A 16,706-nucleotide genomic window follows, 5' to 3' on the forward strand; every position below is an offset into this window, starting at 1 on the left:
CCCACCGTCTCTCAGAACCCCAGTCTTGCCGCTGTGTAGTGGGGCGCGGCTTGTCCAGGACCTCCTCTTACCTTTCTCACTGGATGCTTCAGCGTGCGTGGTCATCTTCCACTGGGAATTTGAGCGTGTGTTGGTACACATCATGGCGCCGCGGGCTCTCTGAAAACACTCCCTGCTTCCAGACTCGCTCCCCGGTCGCCCTTGCCTTCCTGCGTTTTCCCACCTGGAGACCACCCTCAGGGCCGGCTCCCGCTCGTCTGGTCTGGTCCGAGTGTGAGAAGGGCAGGAATTCACGGCTGCTCCCCAAAGACTGTCCTTGCAACTTCCCTCCCAGTGTGAACGAGGTCACACTGCGTTCTGGATTGGAGGTCCTGCCTCGAGAGGGAGGAGGGCGCCTCAGGACGTGGAGAGGGAGGGGGCCAAGGGAGCCCAGGCTGTCTTCCTTAGGAGCCTCCATTTCTCTTTCTTTTTAAATGAGATGTAATTCACATTCCATGCAATTCACCATGTAACGTGTACAGCTCTGAAGCATATGCCTAGGGTTGTGCAGTCACAATCGAATTTTACCTATTTTTTGTTTTTTAACTTTTATAATGTTGTGTTGGTTTCTGCCATACAATGCAAACCAGCCACAATTACACATGTATCCCCACCCTGGCGAGCCTCCCGGCCCTCCCCCCACCCCGTCTTGCCCCTCCAGGTCATCACAGGGCCAGACTGGGTTCCCTGTGTTACACGCAGCTTCTCACCAGCTGTCCATTTTACACACGCTGGTGCATATCTGTGAATACTGCTCTCTCCGTTCATCCCACCCTCTCCCTCCCGCACTGGGTCCACAAGCCCGTTCTCTACATTCGCATCTCCGTTCCTCGATAAAGAACACGTGGTCGACATGCAACGGAATGCTGTGCCGTGGGTGCTGTGCTCAGACGCTCAGTCGTGTCCAACTCTGTGCCACCCTACAGACTGTAGCCTGCCAGGCTCCTCTGTCCATGGGATTCTCCAGGCTAGAACACTGGAGTGGGTTGCCATGCACTCCTCCAGGGGATCTTCCCAACCCAGGGATCGAACCTGTGTCTCGATCATCTTCTGCACTGCAGGCAGATTCTTTTCCCCTCAGTCACTGGGGAAGCCCCACAACAGAATATTACTCAGCCTTAAAAAGAATGAATTTGAGTAAATTCTAGTGAGGTGGATGAACCTAGAGCCTGTTATACAGGGTAAAGTAAGTCAGAAAGAGAAAGACAAATAGTTATATATTAACATATACATATGGAATCCAGGGGAATGGTATTGATAACCTCCATTTCTTTAATTGGTAAATGTGAATAATCCTATCTGTCTCAAAGGCCTGTTAACGTAAATCTTTTTTGGAATCAGATGGGAGATAAATACCACATTTTTATAAATTCTAGAAGGTTTTTTCCTCCACGTTTTTGTATTTCTGAAGTCAGTATTTGTCTTACAACTGGTATCATCTCTCGAGTATTGTGGCAGCATTTCCTAATGGTAAGTAAAGCCTGCAGCAGGATCTTACATTCGGTGGTGGCTCGGGGTTGATGAAGTACGGTTTAACCGAGCTGGGCTGTTGGTGCGATAAAGGAAGTAACTTGAGGAACGCAAAGCTACACAGAGGCCTGCTAGTTTGGAGGTATATGTTGCAGATTAAAACTTCCCGGCACGTGAGTAAGTGACTCAGTTGTGAGATGAGCGAAGGGGACCCGAGTAGGGAAGCATTCAGGAAATGATCCCGGGGAGTTGAGCGTGCAGTGCCGTGAGGGAGGAGTCAGTGCGGGAAGCCGCTGGGGTGGTCCCTGGGGTGGTGGCCCTGGGCCGTGCGAGCCGTCAGGAGTCGGGAGTTCAGCGTGTGGGGCCGTGAAGGGGGAGTCAATGCTGGAGGCCGCTGGGGTGGTCCCTGGGGTGGTGGCCCTGGGCCGTGCGAGCCGTCAGGAGTCGGGAGTTCAGCGTGTGGGGCCGTGAAGGGGGAGTCAATGCTGGAGGCCGCTGGGGTGGTCCCTGGGGTGGTGGCCCTGGGCCGTGGGAGCCGTCAGGAGTCGCAGGAAGCCCGGTCCCCCCATCTCATATCCGCTTGGCCAGGGCTGTGTGAATGCAGGGTTCAGACCTCAGCACCGTCGACCAGAACTTTGAGCAGCAATGGGGATGTCCTCCGTCCTGTCAGGTATGGCGGCCGCTGGCCACACGTGGCCTTGAGCTGAGGCTGCACCTGAGCGTAACGAGGAACTAGGTTTAGTGCCACTCGGTTCTGATTGGCTCAGACTGAAGGCGCCACATGAAGCTGTCAGCTGCCTTATCAGGTGGCTCCACGCAGGGCATGAGGAAAGGATACAAAACACTAGAGGCTTGAACACAGCCCCCGGGAGAACCGGGGGGCAGGCCGCGGGCCCAGCACAAAGGGGTGCGCTTCCCGAGGCATCTTCTGCAGCTTCTCCCGGCGTCTTGGCTCATAGACTCGGAACTCCTGCGCCTTCCAGGCAGCACTGGGTCCCGTTATGGGTCTCCTGTTCTCCTCTATGAAGTGGGCTTCCTCGCTCTGCAGCCTGTTTTCAGTAAAACACGAGATAACGAATTCAGAGGCCGTCTGTAAATTATTTTGGTGGCTGACTGTGCAGAAATTAATCAGGCTCTCAGATCTTGGTCAGCATCTTTGCCTTTGCTCGGGCTCGGATCGCTTACACACCAGAATGGAAATAGGAAAGTGCTCATGTGATATGGTTTTTAATGTCGTCCTCACACTGTTAAGATTTAAACTGGGAGGCGGGTTTGCAGTCTCTTTTCCTGGGGCAGTGACTGTGGTCGAGAGGGCAGCTCGGGGCTAGGGACCACTGACTCGTCCTGGAAAGCGCCGGGCGTCAGCACTGTGGGTTTTGTGCACTAGATGCTGTCTCTGTTGCTGCTGCTTCTTTTCTAAAAAACCTTAAAAAATACAAAGCTCATCCTTAGTTCTTGATTATGCAGAAGCAGACCCCAGCCAAATGTCATGACCCCGGCTCCTGACCTGCTCGGTCCAGTCCGGGTGGTAGCTGCTCGCTGCCCGGGGCCATGGACACTTTAATGAAAATGGAAGTTCAGTTCCCGCTAATGTCAGCCATGTGCCAGGTGTCCCGTCACCACCCTGTCAGGTCTGGTGGCAGCGGGACTGGGCAGGAGGGCAGAGTCTCCCCAGAGCACGGGGAGCTCCGGGCGCAGCCCTCTTCTAGAGTTTGGTCAGCCCCCAACTTTGCCGCTAACTAGCCTGATGGCCTGGGACGAGTTGTCGAATCTTTCCGAGCGTCTGTTCACGCATCCGTAGAATGGGGAAAAGAAGAGCTCGCCTCACCCGAGGATGCGGTGAAGAGTCAGTGAATCTGAACTCCTGCTGCAGGCCTGGCCACACTCGAGCTCACTGCAAATGCTACAGTTCAGCTACGGTGCGTTATTATTCACTCTGGAAAAGCTTCACTTCAAAAGTTTTATTTAGAAGAAGGGTCATCATTCTTTTTACGGGACATTCGTGAAGTGTGATCCTACATTTGGGTAATAGTTGCCCAATGCAGGGGAAGGTCTCTGGGCCCTGAATTTCCTGTCTCTCATTCCTCTGACTTGGCTTCAGCTTAACCTTCTGTTCCCCTTGGTGCTTCTCCTGTAGTAACTGTGAAAAGTCCACGCTAAATACTTGTTGAGCTTAGCCATGGGTGGAGATACAGGTTAGCTCCCAGGGGCCAGTGCCCCACAGTCAGAATGTCGTCAGCCGTTGTTCTACTTTGGCTTATGGAGTTCAGCAACACCGTGTTGATCGGCGCTCCTTCAGGGCTGGAGTCTTCTCTCATCCAGAGCCCCAAGCCCAGCGTGACGGCAGGAGGCTAGCCTGGGGGTCGCAGGCCTCTCAGGCCCCTCCCCGTGGGCACCTGTCAGCCCGTATCCATCACGTGACGGTGTGAACGTGCCACCGAGAGCCAGTCCTTTCCTGCTGTGATCTGCCTCTGTCCCCACCGATCAGAGGTCATGGTCATTACCTGCTGATATCAGCTGATAATGGTAGTACTGTTAGTAATCCCAGATGATCAGTGATCACGTTGGGTGTGTGTGTGTGTGTGTGTGAGTGTGCGCGCGCGCATCATACTGGTAGCATCCTAGGAGGGCCCCATGCCAGTAGACATGAGTGGCTGGACCCTGGTCGTTCACGTCCAGGGATGCTGGTGGTTATTCAGAGACGTTACTGTGAGGTGCATACCTGGAAGGGCTTGGCTGAAGCAACAGAGCTTAGACAGAGGAGATGTTCTGGTCTTTTGTTTTTCAGTTTGCACATCAAGGTGTCCCATTTCCCTCTGGGACGTGCAGCCCTGTGTGTGGGTCTGGGCCGCTGGGCCACCGCACGGGCGATTCCTTTGCGAGGGAAGCAGATGTCTGGGCAGACCAAGAGGGGCCCTGCTGGGACCTTCCTGGCCTCAGGGGCCAGAGGTGGCGTCTCTGCCCCGGGCACATGGGGTGAGGAAGTGCTGATGGCTGATGGGTGGAATCCAGAAGGCGGGGCCTCAGTGCAGGGGGCTGGAGCAGTTAGTGACTGGCCTCTAGGCAGGGAGCTGAAATTTCAGGAACTGAGGAATCTAGACTGACAGGCTCAGGAAGTGGGTTAGACACAGTAATTCAGTGTCTCTCAATCCTGGAATGGACTTTATCAGGATCAATCCCTAACACCTGGTGGATAAAACTGAATCAGGGCAGTAGCGGCACCAACCAGCTCTAGAAGGGCTGACGGATTCCGAGCGTGCGGCACCCTGGGCCGGCGCCACCGACGGAGTCCGAACACGCGCACCCTGGGCCGGCACCGCGGATTCCGAGCGCGGCACCCTGGGCCGGCGCCGCTGACGGATTCCGAGCGTGCGGCACCTGGGCCGGTACGGGGCAGAAACGCCCCTTAGTGTTTACCGTGTTTACAGACCTTTAGTGTTTGCAGCGACCCGTCGGGCACTCCTGCTGCCGTTCCCACCTCCCCGAGGACAAAGGGGCGCCCTGGAGAAGGTGACAGCCCCAGGTTGCACATGTCCATGGGGGTGTGGAGCTGGGTTCAGCCCAGGCGGTCCGGCAGCGAGCACCCCCCCTCCCCCTGCCCTCCACGTGCTCCTCTGCTCTGCTCCCCTCACCGACTGTGCCCACGCCTGGCGCACCTCTCTGGGTCTCAGCTCTCCTCTGCACACTGAGTGGTTTGACTTGACTGTTCCAGCCCGTAGGTCATTACCAGGCAGAGGTTTTTAGATCCCAGCATCACAGGGATGCTTAGTCCTGTGGGTTGAGCCCTGGGAGGCCACGTGTGCTGTCTGCCGGGCACACATGCTGTCTGCCAGGCACGTGGTGGGCTCAGGAGGTAGTGACCGAGGGAAGGATGCCCCGGCTCCCCCGTGGCCTCAGGCCGTGTCCACTCTGCAGGATATTCTCACCTTGAGGCAGCGTCTGTCACTCCTGAGGCTAATTTCTTCAAACCTTCCATTGGGAAATAGGGTCAGCGGTGTCCTGGGATGAAAGTTTTTTCCCGAGCTCTGGAGTCAAACTTCAGCTTGTATATTAGACTCTGACCTTTGCTTTAATGGTTCTTCTGAACCCTGCCCACATCTCCACGCCATCTTCCCCCAAACAACAGCGGCTGAAGTGCTCAGGCTTTGCGGGTAAAGCCCAGCGGTGGTTTGTGGCCGTAATCACAAGGTTGTCTGCCACCAGGCTGTGACTCAGTTCCTCGTGAAGAACCAAGTTCCGTGTATATCAGGCGCCCAGGCTTCTTCCAGCCCATCTGTCAGGGCTCAAAGAGTCAGGAGGGCTGCAGTCTACGATTGCACCTCCTAAGTGTTTCCGCTGACCTCTGCGCCTACAGCTGATTCCGCGGGTGCAGTTACTCCGTGATGCCATCTGACGGCCACACACAGTCATCACTGCACATGTCGTAAAGGGTGTGTTGTCCCCACACTCAGGGAGATGAGGGCCGGAGCGGCACAGTGGATCCAGCGGTGAAGGAGATGCTCTAGGCGTGCGCCTGTCTGTTCCCAGGTCCCTGTGGAAAGACAGCGGGTGTCACGGGGCATGAGAGCCTGCTTGTGGACTTGGGGCTGCGGTGCCTCTCAGGGAGCTCGTGGATCTGCAGAGCTTCAGCCCTCACCTTTGGGAAAACCAACGGCACGGGCACCCCCGTGGCCTCCAGCGCTTCTGCAGCTGTGAAATAGCTCAGACTCGGCGTGTCTAAACCCAGACCGTCATTCCTCTCGCTCTCCTCAAACACACACGCCCGCTTATCTTCCTGATTTTATTTCTTTTACTACTTTTATCCATTTCATCCAGTAAGTATTTATTGAGCTCCTACTGCGTGACAGGAACTTCTCTAGACACTGGGTATACAGTAGTCAGTAATACAGGACAGAACGCTACTTTCTGGAGCTTACAGTCCAGTAGGGCTAGACAGTCAACAAGGTGAAGGAGTGCATTACATTACCTAGTGTCACAGGATCATAAACGATGTCATGGAAACAAAGCAGAGAAGGGTGGGAAGCTCTGATTTAGAGGGGCGAGTGTTTCCATTTAAAACAGGAGAATCTGCCGATGCCTTGCTGGGCAGGTGACATCTGACACTTTCACAGTGTTGTGACCTCCAGTCGTCAGATGTGAAGCTTTCCTTTGATTGTCCTTCACCTGCAGTCAGTTGACAGGTCCGGTGGTTTCAGCCCAGGTGACACAGCTTGGTCCGTTTCCTTCTCTCTTTGGCAGTTATTACTTCTATTTTTTTTTTTTTTTTGGCAGTGCCATGTGGCATATGGGACCTTGTTTGCTGAGCAGGGATCGAACCCAAGCTCCTTGCATTGGGAGCATGGAGTCTTATCCACTGGACCACCAGGGAAGTCCCTCGCTGCCGTTACTTCTGGTTCCAGCCTTCATCGTCTTTTCTCAAAATGTTCGGTTGCCTTGGTCCCCAGAGAGGCCTGCGAGGCACCAGTCCCTTTTCAATTTGATTTTCTCATTAGTCATCGCTGGCTTTTGCATTTTATGTATAGTGAACATATGACTGAAAAAATAGATTATGAAACTTTGTACTTTTCATAGACTTCTGTTTTCTTGGGAGTTGAGAAGCATATAATATTGTCATGCACATATGATAATACTTTTTATTAAGGTGTTATTTTACATAAAATGAAACATCCATTTCAAGTGTGTAGTTTGGTGAGTTTTGAAAAGTATATATAGTCCTGTAACCTTGGTAGGCAAAACATAGAAAGCTTCCCCCGTTGAAAGACTTCCTTATGCCCCTTGCAGTTGTCTCCATTCCAGCCTTGAGCAGTCACTTCACTATGCGGTCACTGTCGTGACGGCTTTGCCTTTTCAAGCGTGTCACGTCAGTGAGCTCATGTAGTGCAGAAACTTTCATGTCATGTCAGTGGACTCACAGCGCATAGACTTTTGTGTTTGTCTGCTTTTCCTCATTTAGTGTTTGAGGTTCATCCATGTTGAACATTTATTAGTTCAGTATCTTCTATCCTTTATAATTGCCAAGTAGTGTTCCCTAGAGTGGGTTTATCAGCTTGTCCATCTGTTCACCAACTTGTGAGCATCTGGACTGCATCCGGTGTGGGTCTGTCACGTGTGATGCTGCTGTGAACACCCACACACAGCTTTGCGTGGATGTGTGTGTACGGTTCTCTTGAATAGACAGGACTGGAAGTGAGAGGAGGGTCACTTGGTAACTTACGTTTCACTTTACAAGAGGCTGCTGTGTTATTTCCCAAAGTGATTGTACTGTGTGTGTTCCCATTGAGGATGTCTGACTGTGATAGCTGGCCTGTACAGTGACCCCCCAGAAATCCCTGCCTTCTGGGGTTCATGCCCATGTGTGGTCTTCTCCCGTGTTGTGTCAGGGTTGGTTTGAGTGTGGAACACAGCAGAAATGAGGGACCTTACTTCTGAGCTTAGGTTATGAAGTACACTTGCTTCTTGATTGGTTGGAAGCCAGGGTTACAGGCAGGCCTCTGCAGACACCCATGAGATGAGGAGCTGAGGCCTCTGGCCAACCCCCAATTAGAAACTTATAGGTCCTGTTGACAGCTCTGTGAGTTCGCTTGAAAGCACATATTCTGGCCCAGTGATACCTCCAGATGACTGCAGCCTTGGAGACACCTTGATTACCACATCATGGGAGACCCAGAGTCAGAACTGCTCACTTAAAACTGCTGTTAGACTCCGAGCCATCAGAAGCTGTGAGAGGATTAATGTTTGTTGTTTCAAGCCCTTGGGCTTTGAGATTGTTTGTTACACAGCAATGAGAGTTCTAGTACCTCCACCTCCTGAGCAGCATTTGACATCGTCAGCGTGTTTTTTTTTTTTTAATAGATAAGAACTTTATTTTTAAAACTTTGAAATTAGCAACCATTAGAGGGGAATCTTCTTTAACGTAATCTTTTCTTCAACATTTGAAAAGTATCTCATCTTTGTTAAGAGTTCCTTGGCCCTTTCAAAATCGTGTCTTTGAAAGGCTGTGCTCACGCCGTCGGCAGCTCTCTCTGTTTAGCTGAGGCCTCTGCTGGAGGAACCTGGGTGCACAAGGCGCTGAGGTTGCTGCTGTCTTGGTTGGAGCTTCCCAGCGTCGACTCTGGAGGAGCGCTTCAGTCCATGAGGCCGAAGTGGTCTCGAGTCAGGTTAGGAGGCTGCCGCGCGTGGCACTGAGGGCAGAAGAGCCCGTACCCCCGCGATGGGCCCCCGGCTGCCGCAGTTCCAACATCGTGGGGGCTGCTCCCTGCCAGCGGGGCAGCAGTGCAGGTGAGCAGTCTTCTCCCGAGCAACCCTGTTGGCCACAAGCCCGACACCCGGAGCAAGGCCCCCGGTCCTTCTGCCCCACATCAGGCCAGCGGCCTGCCACCCCGAGGTCACCTGAGGCTGACCGGACTGCTGCTACTGAGTGGCTTGGGGGTATTGTCAGCCTTTTTAACTAGGGATTCTTGCAGGTGTCTTGTGGTGCCTCGTTGTGATTTTAATTTGCATCTCTGACAACTAGTCATATTGGGCATCATTCTTTTTTTTTTTAAGGTCAAATTATTCATGTTTTTTAAAATATTGCCATTTGTGACGTGTCTCTTCCTGCTTTTGCGCATTTAAATATAGGGGTCTCCTGCCTCCTTGCAAGTCACATTCTGCCCTGCAGATCTGTTGCACTGTCTCCACAGCAGCTGAGGGTCCTTCCCGGTTGTGGCCTGTGCCCTTGTTGCTGAGCAGAATTGCTGTAATTTTTTTTTTTAACAGTATTTGACTGTGCTTAGCCTTAAATTCTCAATCTCCCTGTCTTTATTTCTGAAGTGACCTTGAGTTAATCAGGCACCACTGAAGCTAATTCTCTAGCCACCACTCAGATATCTTCCATGTCATTAATCACTCTCCTTTTCTCTTGCCAGTTCCTGAGAGGTGTGCTTCTTCCGTGTTGCAGGATTGCTTCTCTGTCCTTAGAATTTTTTCTCCCAGCATCTGCTTCATTTCTACACACGTGCAATGTTCATCATTTTAATTACCTGATTCATATTTTATAGTGAAGTGAAGTCGCTCAGTCGTGTCCAACTCTTTGCAACCCCATGAACTGCAGCCCACCAGGCTCCTCTATCCATGGGATTCTCCAGGCAAGAATACTGGAGTAGGTTGCCATTTCCTTCTCCAGGGGATCTTCCCGACCCAGGGATTGAACCTGGGTCTCCTGCATTGTAGGCAGATGCTTTACCGTCTGAGCCACCAGGGAAGTTTGTATTCATATTTTATAATCATCCCTAATTTTTGTTTCCATCATAATCTTATCTTCTTTCTGACTTGTCCCTCTAACACTCACTGCTTTTGTGCTTTCTAGATGTCAGGAGATGAATATTATTCTTCTTAACCCTTCAAAATCAGGCTAAAAATAGTAAGGGATTCTAGTAGAGCGATTCTCAGGTTAGCAGAATTTTCATAATATCTACCTCATGAGATTGTTGTTAAGATTTAATAAGATGATAGCATATATCCTGACTTTCCTATATTAAGAGATGACCTAAAAGTTAGACTCCAAAAAAGTAAAATCGATTCTGCAAACATTATTACAAAATTGCTATTTACTGCTAGTCTTGTTTAAATGAACATCTCACAGCTTTATGTTAAACACAAATTTTTAATTCTACCAGCAGTGGAATCATTGTTGGTTTTCAGTCACTCAGTCATGTCCAACTCTCTGCAACCCCATGGACTGCAGCACGCTGGGTTCCCTGTCCTTTGCTATCTCCTGGAGCTTGCCAAAGCTTGTGTCCAGTGAGTTGATGATACCATCCAACCATCTCATCCTTTGCTGCCCCCTTCTCCTCCTGCCCTCAATCTTTCCCAGCATCAGGGTCTTTTCCAGTGTCAACTCTTCAAATCAGGTGGCCAAAGTATTGGTGCTTCTGCTTTAGCATCAGTCCTTCCAATGAATATTCTGGATTGATTTCCTTTAGGACTGACTGGTTTGATCTCCTTACAGTCCAAGGGACTCTCAAGAGTCTTTTCCAGCACCACAGTTCAAAAGCATCAATTCTTTGGTGCTCAGCCTTCTTTGTGGTCCAACTCTCACATCCATACATGACTACTGGAAAAACCGTAGCCTTGAGTAGATGGACCTTTGATACCAGAAAATGTTTACTGAGAATCTGCTATACGTTAAGCATTGCACTAGGTCTGTGAGTGCCACATGACGCTTGGCATGTTTCCTGTGAACTTGAGTTTGTCTGCTCTTCATCTGGTATTTATCAAGCCTGTGTTCTGGGCCCAGCTCATGTATGAAAGTGAATAGTCCAGAAACCGTGTCATCCAGGAGCTCCCAGGTAAGAGGCAGACGTGGTGGAGGGTGGTGCCCACATTGGTGACTTTGAATCAGCAGGAAAGGCTCGCACAAAGCACGGAGGCAGCTTCTGGGAGCACACGCCAAGTCCTGCCTGGGGCTGCCAGGGAAGGCTTCCCGAAGGGTAACACTGGGACTGAAGTCTGAATGGCCAGCAGGAGCTCCCAGGGGCCAGGATAGGGCAGTGGCATCCCAGAGCGTGCGAGACGCAGGGGCACACAGAGAACTAAAGGACTGCACCCGCGTGCCCGCGTCCGTCCTTGCTGCAGCAGGCGCGGCTGCTGGAATCAAAGCTGGACAGATGTCATGTCTTTGGCTGAAGCATGTCTTCTTCTGTAGTTTCCAGTCTTTTGGTCGATGGGAATCCAGCTGTGAGTTGTGACTCGGGTGTGCCTGTGGGAGGAGGTACGCTCAGGGTCCTTGCACCATTCAATCTTGCCTCCAGCCTCCAAAAGCGGAGAGTGTAGAGGGACGGGTCTGCGTCAGACACTGTCCGGTCTTGTTCTTGCATCTTATTACTTGTCATCTCAGCGCCGATCCACGTTGCTTATGTTCACTTCAGGAGCGCGTTTGCTGCCTCTTCTTTTTCGGTGATTATGAAATGTTACATTGATTATTATGAAAATACATTGATTATTTCAATGCCTTTGTTACGTAACTGGAGCCCCAATTAATGTAGTGTAAAAAAATAATTTGTTCTCACTTGGTAAATTCTGTGTTTCTAAACCCATTTGCTGTCTCTCCCTGCAGCCTCTGCTTATGTGATCTGCCAAGCAGGGTGACCACTGCGCTGGACACAGCAGACCTGGCTTCTGTCCTGTCCTGTCCTTTAAGGGTGTCATCATGTTGTGTGTCTTTGTGGAATAAGTCCACTGTCAGCCTCTGACCCCCGTCAGTGGGATCTCAGGGGTCCGCAGCCATCTACAGAGCCTCCTCCTTCGAGTCTCAGGGAGCCCCACTTTGACAGCCCTGCTGTGTCCCCGTGTCCTCAGCCCCGATCTTCCCATTAGCACTGGGAGCAAAGTGGAGACGCATTTCCCCGGTTGGAGAGGGTGTCCCCTGTGGATGGGCAAACCAGGGTTGAGCTCACGCCTGCTCTTCCTCCTCTCTGCCCGCTGCCCAGCCTCAGACTCCGGGCACCCCCACTCTTGTCCCTTTTGCATGCCAGCCTTCTTCCAGCCTCCTTCCCCAGCATCTCCTTTGCCATGTTGCCTGCCCACTGTCACGTGACTGATGAGGAGAGTTTCAGGCACAGTCTCACAGAGAGGCTCTGTGTCCTTTGTCTCCCCCGCCCCCACCCTCTAGAACTCAAGTCTTCAAGGTGTCCTGATGGTCTTCTGTCCAAAGAAAATGAGGAGAGGGAAAAGCAATGGAAAATAGCTCTGTTACATGCCTGCTCGTAGTTCAGATTCATCTTTTCCTTCTATTTGACCCTTGTAACCCAACGAACCCGTTGGTCTGTTTAAGGAATGACTGTTCTTCCCTTGGGATCACACCTTCAAAAATGACCAGCTGTGGGAGGTGATGCATCTGGGCGCCAGAGGTTGGAGGAGAGGGGGACTTTGTCACTTTCCCTCCCCCCTCATCACCTCGTTTTCTTCCTCTCAAATAATAAAGTCTTTTTCCAACTGTGCACTCTGTGGAGGTCAGAAATGTGATTGCAGGTTAAGCCCACAGAAAATTGTAGCCACCGTATATTAGAACGCACATTTCTAGCTTTTGACCCGAGGTAGGGTGGCTGCTGAAAGATGTAAATTTGTCACTCTTTTCTGCCCATGTTTCATCTTTTCTTTCCTTTTCTGCATTGTCATAACTCTCTAACTTTATTATATTTTCTCTGTTTTTCCTCTCTCGGCAAACCTTTGTGCTCCCAGTGGAACCAGAAGAAATTGTACATGGGGTTTTGATATCTTGCCAACTGTTTCCTATAATTAAAAGTGCATTGGAAATGCGAACACAGCCTCTGTTCTGCTGACGCTTCTTGGGTCTAGTCTAATAGAAAGGCGAAAGGTGCAAAGAAAGAACTGGAGGTGGGAAGAGAAATGGAAGCCTGCTCTTCAGGCCAAAGGCTCCTTATGGAACATAAACCCTTAAGCCTCTGAGTTATCTGTTCCAACTCTGCTCTTTTATTTGGGTCAGAAGACCATCTGTTAAGTTTTATCCACAATTAAACCCCTAATAGGGAAGTGGCAGTTCATGTCCTCGAGATTGGCTTGATCCACACGAAATGTCTTCTCAGGCGAAGTGATCCAGAGCAGAAACCCACACAGAACTGTTTGGAACCTGCGAGAGCTTGCTGTTTAAATTCTCATGCTCGAAGCAGGAACAGTAAATAGATTACAACCCACGTGTCAGCCCTAATTGACTGGCTGCCCAGAGTTCAGGGCTGGAAGGCTCTCCAGGACGAGGCTGGCGATCTTGTTAAGCTCCTGCAGCTGGTGAGGTCCTCTCTAAGCAGCGAATCACCCCTTCAGTTTGGTGTCCCTTTCCCTTACACCCTCGCACGGCTGTGCAGCACACCAGTCAGGCTCTAAGCTCTGCCGTGACCAGGAACGTGTCTTTCTTTTCACCATCGTAGCGTCAGTGTCTAGACCTGTCCCTGGCACGTTGTTGACACCCAGTAGATGGGCAGTGAATGGATGAAGGAAGGAATGAGGTTGTCGTAAACATTCAAGTTTTGTTCTCTTTTGACTTTAACCAGCAAGGCCTAAAGTCAGGGACTTGGTCTGCCTGTGTATTGCAGTGGGCTGGACATAGAATTGATTCAGTAGTGAAAGCCCAGGACACAGACCTACAGGGGAAGGGGCCAGGGTGCCCAGAAGAAATGAAACAAAGGCCTCACGGCCGGTCACCCTCTAGTAGCTTTTTTTTAAGTCTCAATAATTGCCAGGCGGTTTTCAGATAAACAGTTGGAAGAGATGACCTCTAACTTTCATGCTTTATCAATAATTTCACCTTTTGATCACCTGTCAACTTTTAAGTAGATAATATAGAGCAGTAAATTTGGCTCAAACATTCTGAAAAGGAGAAAGTAAATATTTTTTTAGTTTAATGAGATAACAACTGGAATCGTGTGAAAATTCCCGTGAAGAGGGAGTTTATTCCTGGGGCTCCTGTGACTTACTGGGAGGCAACCAGAATCCTTACTCTTCCCTACACAGCACGCCCTTTGTTTCTTTAGCACCGTAGCGTTTACCAGGAATCGCACGGACAGAGGAGCCCGGCAGGCCACAGTCCTTGTGGCCGCAAAGAGCCGGGCAGGACTCAGTGACTCAACAGCACTTAGCCTGAAGACTTCTGTGTTTCTCTCAAGACCTCTCAAGTGTCTTTCCTGCAAGAATTAAAGGTTGTTTTGGTTTTTTTTTTTCTTTTCTCTTCAAATGTCGGCAAACCCTCTTTTGGCTTAATGTTGAGTTCCTTCCACTCCTGTCTCCATGTTGGAGAAAACTCATTTTGTTAAAATCGTCAGTGGACGCTCCCTCCCCCTCAAATTACTGTGACCTGCTTTTCCACTAGAATTCCCCCTCTGCCAGTTGATTCCTTTCCTGACTCTCTGCAGTGACTTCGCCGCACCCCCTCAGACTGTCTCTTCTCTCCACCTCGGAGCGGGTGTCCCCTTCTCTCTGACCCTCGGTGTTGAGGCGTGCTGCCTGCCTTCCTGGCCGATCTGTGGCAAGCCGGGGCACTCAGCTGGGTCGCTGTCTCCTGAATGGTTTTAGATGACGACTTACTTCTCTGTTGGTGTTCTGGGAGTCAGTCCGAGATCATTAAAAGTCAGACCTTATGAGATGTTCAGCTTCCAGGATATTTTGTCAGCAAAGCAAGGAAGAGTTTTGGGAAGCTGGTGAATCTGTTCTACCTAAAAGCTGGACACCTGTGCACAGCACACAGGAGATGGGGCTGTATCAGTCCACTCCGGCTGCCCTAACGGAGCCCCACAGACTAGACAGGGTCACAGGAATGTCGTCCCTCACAGTCTGAAGGCTGGATGTCCAAGGTCAGGGTGTCACAGGGCTGCTTTCTCCTGAGGCCTCTCTCCTTGGCTGGCAGGTGCCACCTCCTCCCTGTGACCCTCCCAGGGTCTTCTCTGTGTGTGTCTGTGTCCTAATCTCACCAGGACACCAGTGGACTCAGAGTCCACCTCAGGGATCTCATTTCACCTCGTAACCTCTGTGAAGACCTCACCTCCAAACGCTCTGAGGTTCTGCGGCCAGGACCTCACCATATGAATGGAGGGAGGGCACAATTCAATCCATCAGGGGATAAGTAAGACCCAACCCCGTGTGATCAGAATTCAGTGGAAACAGGCTGTCAGGATGCTTGCGTGGAGCAGGCACTGGGCCCCATCCCGTCTCTCTGGGTCCCGAGCATCTCTCAAGGGTGGATCTTTTTTCCAGGCCTGTTGAGGATGAAATTCTTAATGTGAGACAAAGGACAAGCTAGACAGCATGTGGACTCACTGACTGTCTTGGATTAAATGTCAGAAAAAGGAGTGAGAGGAACATTGTGCTCTTTTCTTAATAGTAGAAGCTGACGTGTTTCACCAAACTCTATTCCTCTCCCTCAGTTTTAAGCCCATTATAACTATTACCATGATCAGTAAGACATCAACACCAAAAATGAATGAGCTTCTTTGTTTCCTGTGTGTGTGTGTGTGTGTTAGTTGCTCGGTCATGTCCGACTCTTTGCGACCCCACGAACTGTAGACCACCAGGCTTCTCTGTCCATGGGATTCTCCAGGCAAGAACACTGGAGTGGATTGCCATTCCCTTCTCCAGAGGATCTTCCTGACCCAGAGATCGAACCCTGGTCTCCTGCATTGCAGGCAGGTTGTTTACCGTTTGAGCTACAGGGAAGTCCCTTCATTTCCTAAATGTATTTAAAATGTCTTCCTCAACGTCATTCTGATCGAGACGTATAAATGTGGGGGGTTTATCACCCTTAGTTTCATTTTAGGTAGAATTTTAGAAAATATCTGCTTTAAAATTGTGATTCCTTAATTTATTCTCCTCCATCCCAAATAAGTCATTCATTAATCTTTGTAACAGGAGCTGGAGCGTCTGAAGCCAATTAAGTGTTTTATATTGTGAATAAACGAGGCCACTTGGGTGGCTCAGTGGTAAAGAATCTGCCTGCCAGTGTACGAGATGCAAGAGATGCAGGTTCAGCCCCTAGGTTGGGAAGATCCCCTGGAAAAGGAAATGGCAACCCAATATTGGGTTGGGAATCCAGCTGGGAAATGGCACTCCAGTGTTCTTGCCTGGAGAATCCCATGGACAGTGGAGCCTGGCGGGCTACAGTCCATGGGGTTGCAGAGTTGGACACAGCTGAGCAACGAAACAGCCATTGGGAATAAACACTTCGAGTCCCCTTTCCCCAGATGCTATAACGCAGGGATCTTATAGCTGATTATACAGCCCTGGAGCCAGTTTTGAGAGGGATAAAAATCCTCCAAACACATCTCCTTGACTGCCTGTGTCAGGGACTCCAAGGGGTGAGGGGGGTCTCTCTGGGGGTGTTTAGGACTTAAATTTTATTTGTTGACTTAGGCAATTTGAAGTTACCTGCTGTTTCACTGAACGGAATCTGGGACACATCTTAGAGGATAAGAAATAGTTTAATTTCTTTCATATTTCAGAGTTCTCTACTGGAAATGCAATCTCCTCTGATAATAAAATCGTTCTAGATTGTCTGGGAAGATACGTTTATTTGGGAGACTTTTCAGGCTCTTCCTTTGTCTCCTCTTCTTCTCCATCGCCAGGCCTTTGGCTATTTCATTTCTTAGTCCTGGCTCAAGAGCACCCACAGGGGAACAGGAATGCCAAGGTCAAATTGGATTAGCCAAGTTAGA

General features: G+C 50.5%; 1 protein-coding gene and 1 non-coding gene across 2 annotated transcripts in view; one reads left to right on the forward strand and one right to left on the reverse strand.

The window, feature by feature from the left end:
- FARS2 (phenylalanyl-tRNA synthetase 2, mitochondrial) overlaps nt 1-16,706 on the forward strand; it is a 230,832-nt gene that overhangs the window by 122,974 nt on the left and 91,152 nt on the right. The window lies entirely within an intron of this gene.
- Nucleotides 9,680-9,751, reverse strand: TRNAC-ACA. Its single transcript has one exon. It is a non-coding gene; the product is annotated as a tRNA-Cys (tRNA).

Source organism: Bubalus bubalis, chromosome 2 (assembly GCF_019923935.1).
Source record: "Bubalus bubalis isolate 160015118507 breed Murrah chromosome 2, NDDB_SH_1, whole genome shotgun sequence".
Taxonomy (NCBI): domain Eukaryota; kingdom Metazoa; phylum Chordata; class Mammalia; order Artiodactyla; family Bovidae; genus Bubalus; species Bubalus bubalis.